General features: G+C 46.9%; 1 long non-coding RNA gene across 1 annotated transcript; it reads left to right on the top strand.

Moving 5' to 3' along the window:
- Positions 1-4957: 4957 nt before the first annotated feature.
- Positions 4958-7043, top strand: LOC311584700. Its single transcript, XR_014774972.1, has 3 exons — positions 4958-5060; positions 5661-5831; positions 6158-7043. It is a non-coding gene; the product is annotated as an uncharacterized lncRNA (long non-coding RNA).
- The last annotated feature ends 415 nt before the right edge of the window (positions 7044-7458 follow it).

A 7458-nucleotide genomic window follows, 5' to 3' on the forward strand; every position in this document is an offset into this window, starting at 1 on the left:
AGTAGAACCCGGATCTTAAACTTTGGCATCAGGCGCCTTTACACACTGGCCAGCTAGCTCTCCCTGCGGTCTCTCCGTGACCTTCTCCTATCTCTTCGCGTGCTGTGCTTTTCTTCTGAGGCAGTCCTGATTTGATGTGCTGACTGGTTCACCATGGCTTTTGGAGCCAAGTCATGTGGTTTCAAATCCCCGTGCTTCCATGTGTCTTTATATGAGATACAAAGTCCTTAGTGGCAAAGTTCTTACTTAGCATACGGGAGGCCCCCATAATTCATCACGATCACCCTGTGTGAGGGAGCCAACACTGTGATCTATTAGAACTAAACAGAAGGTGTGTCTGATATCTCTTACCCAGCATGCTTTGAGACTTGTGCAGGTTGTTGCATGCACTCACAGTGAGTTTGCTTTTCCATTACAAAGACCTGCTTTTTTGCTTGTTTTCCTGCACATGCGTGTGTGTGTGCATGCGTGTGCGTGTGCGTGTGCGTGTGCGTGTGTGTGTGTGTGTACCTAGGTGTGTGGTCACAGAGGCTGGAAGCCAACAGTAGGTGCTTCCTCAATGCCATTCCATCTTCTATTTTGAGGTGGGGGGAGGGGGTCTCTCACCTGGAGCCCGGAGTTCACTGATATGCCTGGACGGACTGAACAGGCCAGCAAGCCCCTGGTGGTCCCTCCCTGTCTCTGTCCCTCCAGCTCTGGGGTTACAGGCATGTGCCCAAGTTTTACGTGTGATCTGGGGATCCAAACTCCAGTCTTCACGCCTGTGTGGCAAACATCTAGCCAGTCGAGCCGTCCCCTCAGCCCCCTGTGTGAGGCAGGGTCTCACTCGGTGGTGGCGTGTTCTGGCTGGGCCTACAGGCAGTCTTCCTCCTCAGGCCCTGGAGAGCCTGGGTGACAGGCATCAGTCACACACCCACCTTCTCTTTCGGGAATGGGGGTGTTTTGCTGTATTCTTGAGGCCGGGTCTTGCTATATGTAGCTCAGACCCGCCCTAACTTGGGATCTTCCTGCCTCAGCCTTTCCAAATCCTGAAACTATCCGCATGTGCCACCATATCCGGCCACCCGTTTGTTGTTGTTGTTTTTTTGTTTGTTTTGGTTTGGTTTTTTGAGACAAGGTTTCTGGCTGTCCTGGACTCAAACTTTTTTAGACCAGACTGGCCTCGAACTCACAGAGATCTGCCTGTCTCTGCCTCTGGAGTGCTGGGATTGAAGGCGTGCGCCACCACGTCCAGCTTAGACAGAAAACTTTTATGATTATTATGTATTTGAGTCTACGCGAAGGCATGTTTTTATTTCTCTTTAATAAACAGCTGAAAGTATAATTAATTGTTGGGCCATAATAGGGTAGCTGTATCCTTCACCGTGTAAAAATTGCTAGTGCGAGAGAGGTGGTTCCCCAGCTAATAGCACTGGCGGATTCTGCAGCTCAGGGTTTGATTCCCAGCACCCACATGGCAGCTCTCAACTGTCTCTAGCTCTACTTCCAGGGGATCCTGTGCCCTCTTCTGGTTTCCGTGAGTAATGCGTGGTGCACAGATACACCTTAAAAATAAAAATTGCTAGCTGGGCGAGGTGGCACACGCCTTTGATACCAGCACTCAGGAGGCAGAGGCAGGTGGATCGCTGTGAGTTCAAGGCCAGCCTGGTCTACAAAGCGAGTCCAGGACAGCCAGGGCTACATAGAGAAACCCTGTCTCAAACAAACAAACAAACAAACAAACAAAAAGCATTGCTGAGCTGGGTGTAGTGGCGCAGGCCTTTGATACCAGCACTTGGAAGACAGAGGCAGGTGAGATCGAGGCCAGCCTGGTCTAAACAGTGAGGACAGGACAGGTACGTAGTGAGACCCCGTCTCAAACAAAACAAAACAGAAAACAAAAACAAAACCCAGCGATATTTTAAAAATTAATTACATTCTCACCTAGGAAACTATCCAACTAATTTTCACTGTCTGTCTGAAAAGAATCTTACTTTGTGGCCCCAACTGTTAGAGATGGGCTGGACAAGGCAGTCTTAAACTGGGCATTTTTAATTGGCTCAGCGCTCAGCAGAGGCAGATAGACGTGAGTTCAAGGCCAGCCTAGTCTTTGCAGAGAGGTTGTAGGTGTGATCCCATCGCATTCCACTCCTAATTTGCACTTAAAAAAAAAAAAGGCAGAGTCTCACTATGTAGCCTGGCTGGCCTAGAACTCACTCTGTAGACCAGGCTGACCAAAACCACAGAGATCTAGTTGCTTATAACTCCCTAGTGCTGTGGGACTTAGGGCACGTCCCACCTTCATGCCACCGGACTCACCCTAATCCTGATGACAAAAGATGTTTAAAATTTTCATAAGCTTGTTAGCTGTGTGTTGGATTTATCACTACATTATGGACATTTCTAACATGTTCCCACATGCCTGGCTATCCTTACACCAATGCTTTGCTTGCCAATTTTCTTTCCTCTTGGACCTATTTTTGCATTTTTATTTATTCTCGGTGTGTGTGTCTGTGTGTGTGTGTTGTATGGTGTGTGGTGTGTGTCTGTGTTGTGTGTTGTGTATCTGTGGTGTGTCGTATATGTGTGTGTGTTTGTGTATGTGTTGTGTGTGTGTTTATGGGGTGTGTGTGTGGTGTGTGGTGTATGTGGTGTGTGTATATGTGGTGTGTGTGTATATGGTGTATGTGTTGTGTGTTGTGTGTGTCGTGTGTAGTGTGTGTGGTATGTGGTATATGTATGTGTGTGTATGTGGTGTGTGTGTGGGTATGGGATGTGTGTGTGTGTGTGTGTGTGTGTGTGGTGTGTGTGGCATATATGGTGTGTGTGTATGTGGTGTGTGTATATATGGTGTGTGTGTTTGTGTGTGTGGTGTATGTGGGGTATGTGTGGGGTGTGTGTGTGACTTGCTGAAATTGGTTCTCTTCTTCCACTGTCTGGGTTCCGAGTGCCAGACTCAGTCATGGGGCTTGGTAGCCGGCAGTTTTACCAACTGAGGCCTTATTCATTTTCTAAAATATCTTATGGTAAACAAAAGCTTCCGTTTTGGTGTTTCCTTTTTCCCCTTTTCCTCTTTATGGCCATCCATGGGTTAGGAAACTTGCTCTTGCCTGAGTTGTGCAGATATTTTCTGTTTTCACTTAAAGTCTGTAGGAACTAGCCTTTATGTCATATGGGTACAGCTACTTTGTGTTAATTTTTGCATGTGGCTTGAGGTGAGGCATCAGGACATCTTTATTAAAAGGAAGAAAGAAAGGAAGGAAGGAGGAAAAAAAGGGGAAAGAGGAAGAGGAGGAGAAAAGAAGAGCCCTTGGGCAGATGTCAGCAGGTTGGCACAGTGGGAAGTCTCCCCTTTCATCCCTTCACAGAAACAGAAAACTCACTAACAGAATGCGGATTGAAATCCCTCCACAGGAAGGCTAGGACCTGGACGAGAGGTGGTGGCACTCAGAGGGCAGATGGAGGCTGACCACACCGCCCCACGTCACTCTGAGTCTAGGAGTTTTCACAATATTTCTTCAGCAGAGAAGCCTCCACTATTCTGGTCCCAGACAGATGCCAGACCAATTAATGTCCCAGATCACTGGGGAAGAGGAATTAAAGCGTGAATGGTCCATCTTTCTGGCATTGAGGCCGACTGCAGAGGGACACAGGACAGGCCCTGGAAAACAAGGAACTGAGGAGAAATAGGAAATTACCTGGTTTTATTATACTGAAAGATTTGGAGGGAAGTGATAGCTGCATAAAAAATAAATAATAATATAAAAACAATAAAATAAAAACAGCCATGAATTCAACATATACAAAACTATAATCAACAAGTAATACATGTATATAGAATTTTTATTTATTTATTACTTATAACAATATCTTGCCTGCATATACACCTGCAGGCCAGAAGAGGGCACCAGATGTCATTACAGATGGTTGTGAGCCATCATGTGGTTGCTGAGGATTGAGCGCAGGACCTGTGGAAGAACAGACAGTGCTCTTAACCTCTGAGCCCTCTCTCCAGCCCCAGAATTTTTTTATTTTTTTTAATTTAAGATTTATTTATTACATATGCGGTGTTTTGCCTGCATGTACACCTAAAGGCCAGAAGAGGGCACCAGATCTCATTATAGATGGTTGTGAGCCACCATGTGGTTACTGCGAATTGAATTCAGGACCTTTGGAAGAGCAGTCAGTGAGTTTAACCCAGAGCCATCTCTCCGGCTCTAGCATTTTTTATTTTAAAAACAAAACAGCCCCTGAAATCTACTTCTGTCCCATGAATCTGAGCGTCCCTGGGACAGGATCATATTTTTTGATTTCTTCAGCTTACAAGTCTTGAGGTCCAGCAGTTTTTAGCACTGAGATACAATGTGCAGGCAAACGCTGAAAACATTCTTTAAAACATATATATATATATTACCACTCGGGCAGTGGTAGTGCACACCTTTAACCCCAGCACTTGGGAGTCCAGGCTAGACTTGAACTCTCTAGAGCGCTGAGGTTAAAGGGCAGGCACCACGCTCACCACTCCTTAGTGTCCTTAGTGGTTCCCTTACTTAAGTTTTAACTAAAAGTCTTCTACGTTGCGAAATCCATCCTTTGTGATTTGCCTTCCTGGTATTTTATCCACTATTTCCTCCACCCCTGTCCTCCCAAATCTTTCTCAACTATAGCATAGTTTCAATCTTCTAATGTTTACATGCCCGCCTACCCATATGTCTTTGCCTGTCTCCAGCCTGAATTTCACATTCCTCCAGTCATTGCCTGCCATCTCCTTCCTCTCTTGCAGCTTAAACTTGGCTGTGTCTTATCTTGACCCCTTCGCTAGAACTCTTTTTTTTTTTTCTTTTTGAGACAGGGTCTCTCGGTGTAGCCTTGGCTGTCCTGGACTCTCTTTGCAAACCAGGCTGGCCTTGAACTCACAGCAGTCTGCCTGCCCCCGCCTCCTGAGTGCTGGGGTTAAAGGTCACTACAACCGGCTTCCATAGTCTACTTCAACGGCCTGCCTATTGAGCAATGGGAATTTCCCAATAAATGTTTGTCCTCTTCTTTTCCTTACCTTTGGTTAGACCAATGGTTCTCAACCTGTGAGTCGGAACCCCTTTGGGGGTGAGGGTGGTGTTGAGTGGAAAGGGTCACCTAAGTCCATCAGAAAGGCTAGGCAGTGGTAGGGCACGCCTTTAATCCCAGCACTGCGGAGGCAGAGGCAGTTGGCAGTTGGATCGCTGTCGATTTGAGGCCAGCCTGGTCTACAAAGTGAGTCTAGGACCGCCAAGGCTACACAGAGGGGGAACAAAAGACCATCAGAAAGGATATTTACATTAGTATTAATAACTAGCAAAATTCCCGTTATCAAGTAGCAACGAAAATAATTTTATGGTTGCGGGTCACCACATCATGAATTGTATTAAAGGGTAGCAGCCTTAGGAAGGTTGAGATAGTCCTTATTACGTACACTTCCTTAACTGGCCACTAGGTGGGGGTAGCCAGTGGCCTGAATGTCCCAGCACTGCCTCTCTAATGCCCTGTCCCCAGGCCCTCTCATACTCAGTGGGGGGTCGGGAAAGCAGGCCGGTTAATATTTGTTGAAGGAAAATATTCTCTCACAAAACAACAACTTGATAGCCCATCTCCATCCTTGGCATCCTGGTCTGAACTCCAGAAAAATTCTTGATTTTCCCGTTTAGGTTATAATTCAACTCAAAGCCTTTGAAGAGGGGCTGTCCTAAGCAGGTAAGTGGGGACGGGGAGAGAAGACACAGTGACAAAGAGAGCATGAGTAAGGAGCGTTGTAGGAAAACCAGAGAGAGAAGATGCTTATAGGCGCCTCCTTCTTCCTGACCCAGCAGATTTCGCTGGTGAGTTCCTCACTGGGCAAGAGCTGGAGCTGGAGGGGGAAGTGGGGGGTGGGGGGTGGGGGGTGGGGGGTGGGGAGGACGATGGGCGGGGGCGGGGGCGGGGCTGGGAAGCGTTCAAAGAGGTGAGCACAAAGTCTCTGCTCTCAAGGAGTTTATGGCTTCTTAAAATTAGTGCCAAACCCTAGATTCCGAGGCCACGGTGAGTACAGGTGAGATTTATCCTGCTTGAGGCAGAGCTTTACCATGTAGCCCAGGCTGGTGTGGAAAGCCCCCTTGGCTTCCCGACCATCCTCATAATTGTGATCCTCCTGCCTCTGCTTCCCGAGTTCTTGGACAATAGGCGTGTGGCACCAGGGATACCAAACGGCAGGCAAAGCTTTTCTGAGGAGCTGGAGTAAGCGTTCTCTCCTCTCACGGGGAGCCAGTCTCTACAGTTCATACACCGGGACAAAACAAGCACCCAGCCGTCACGGAGCTTCAGGATGCTAATGTGAAACATGGTCTGGAAGGAGCTCAAGGCAAGTTGGAGAACGCAAATTCCGGAACAACACATAGGGCAGCTCTTCTGTAAATTTTAAAGGACGTCACTTATAATTGCACACCACGCACTGCAAAGAGACTTCCTTGAAGACACTTCCAAGGAATGCTTGCAGTGGTCTTTATGAGCGTGGGGGAAAAAAAAAGACAAGCTTACTTTCTTATATTTCTAAGTTGTTAGTAATTATGTAATTATCATTTTTGCAATGCAAAGTTAATAAAAATAAAAGCCCGGGGCTGGAGAGATGATGGCTCAGCAGCTAAGAATCCAGCTGTTCTTCCAAAGGTCCCAGGTTCAATTCACAGCACTCACATGGCGACTCACATCTATAATGCCAAGTCCTGGGGGAATCCGACACCCTCACACACACATACATGCAGGCAAAACACCAATGCACAAATAAATCACTAAAAAACAAAAAGAAAGAAAATAAATAAGAGCAACAAATTCATATTCAGAAGACAGCAAAGACTGAAAGGTAGCAAATAAATGTCAACTTGGCAGCTGAGGGCAGATTCTGGAAGGCAATGGCTCACAGAACAGCTCACATTTAACTCAGTTGTGTTGATTTCCCATGATTTCTGTTATAGTTCCAGCCTAAGCTGCTGTTGCTTCCTCCTCCACCTTTTTAATTTAATTTTATTTTATTGTAATGTTTCATGCCCACTGTGGTGGTGCACATTTATTTAAAAAATGTACATTGGTGTTCTGCCTGCATGTTTGGGTGTGAAGATGTCAGATCCCCTGGAACTGAGGCTATAGACAGATGGTTGTGAGCCACCATGTACGTGCTGGGAATTGAACCCTGGTCCTCTGGAAGAGCAGCCAGTGCTCTGAACCCCTGAGCCACCTCTCCAGCCCCCTCCTCCACAGTTTGGCTGACCCAGCTCTTTCTCTATAGCCAAGGGTGACCTTGAGTCTCCAAGTCTTCACTCTTTTCTCCAGCCTCTACCTCCTTGGCACTGGGTTTGTATGTGTGTGCCACTGTCCTTGGTTTGTATGGTACTAGGCTTTGTGAACACTAGGCAAGCACTCAGCAAGCTGAACTATACACCCCAGCTTTTGGAAGAGGCTTCCTAAGAGGCGGCA

This window comes from Acomys minous (assembly GCF_964271855.1).
Source record: "Acomys minous genome assembly, chromosome: 15".
NCBI lineage: Eukaryota > Metazoa > Chordata > Mammalia > Rodentia > Muridae > Acomys > Acomys minous.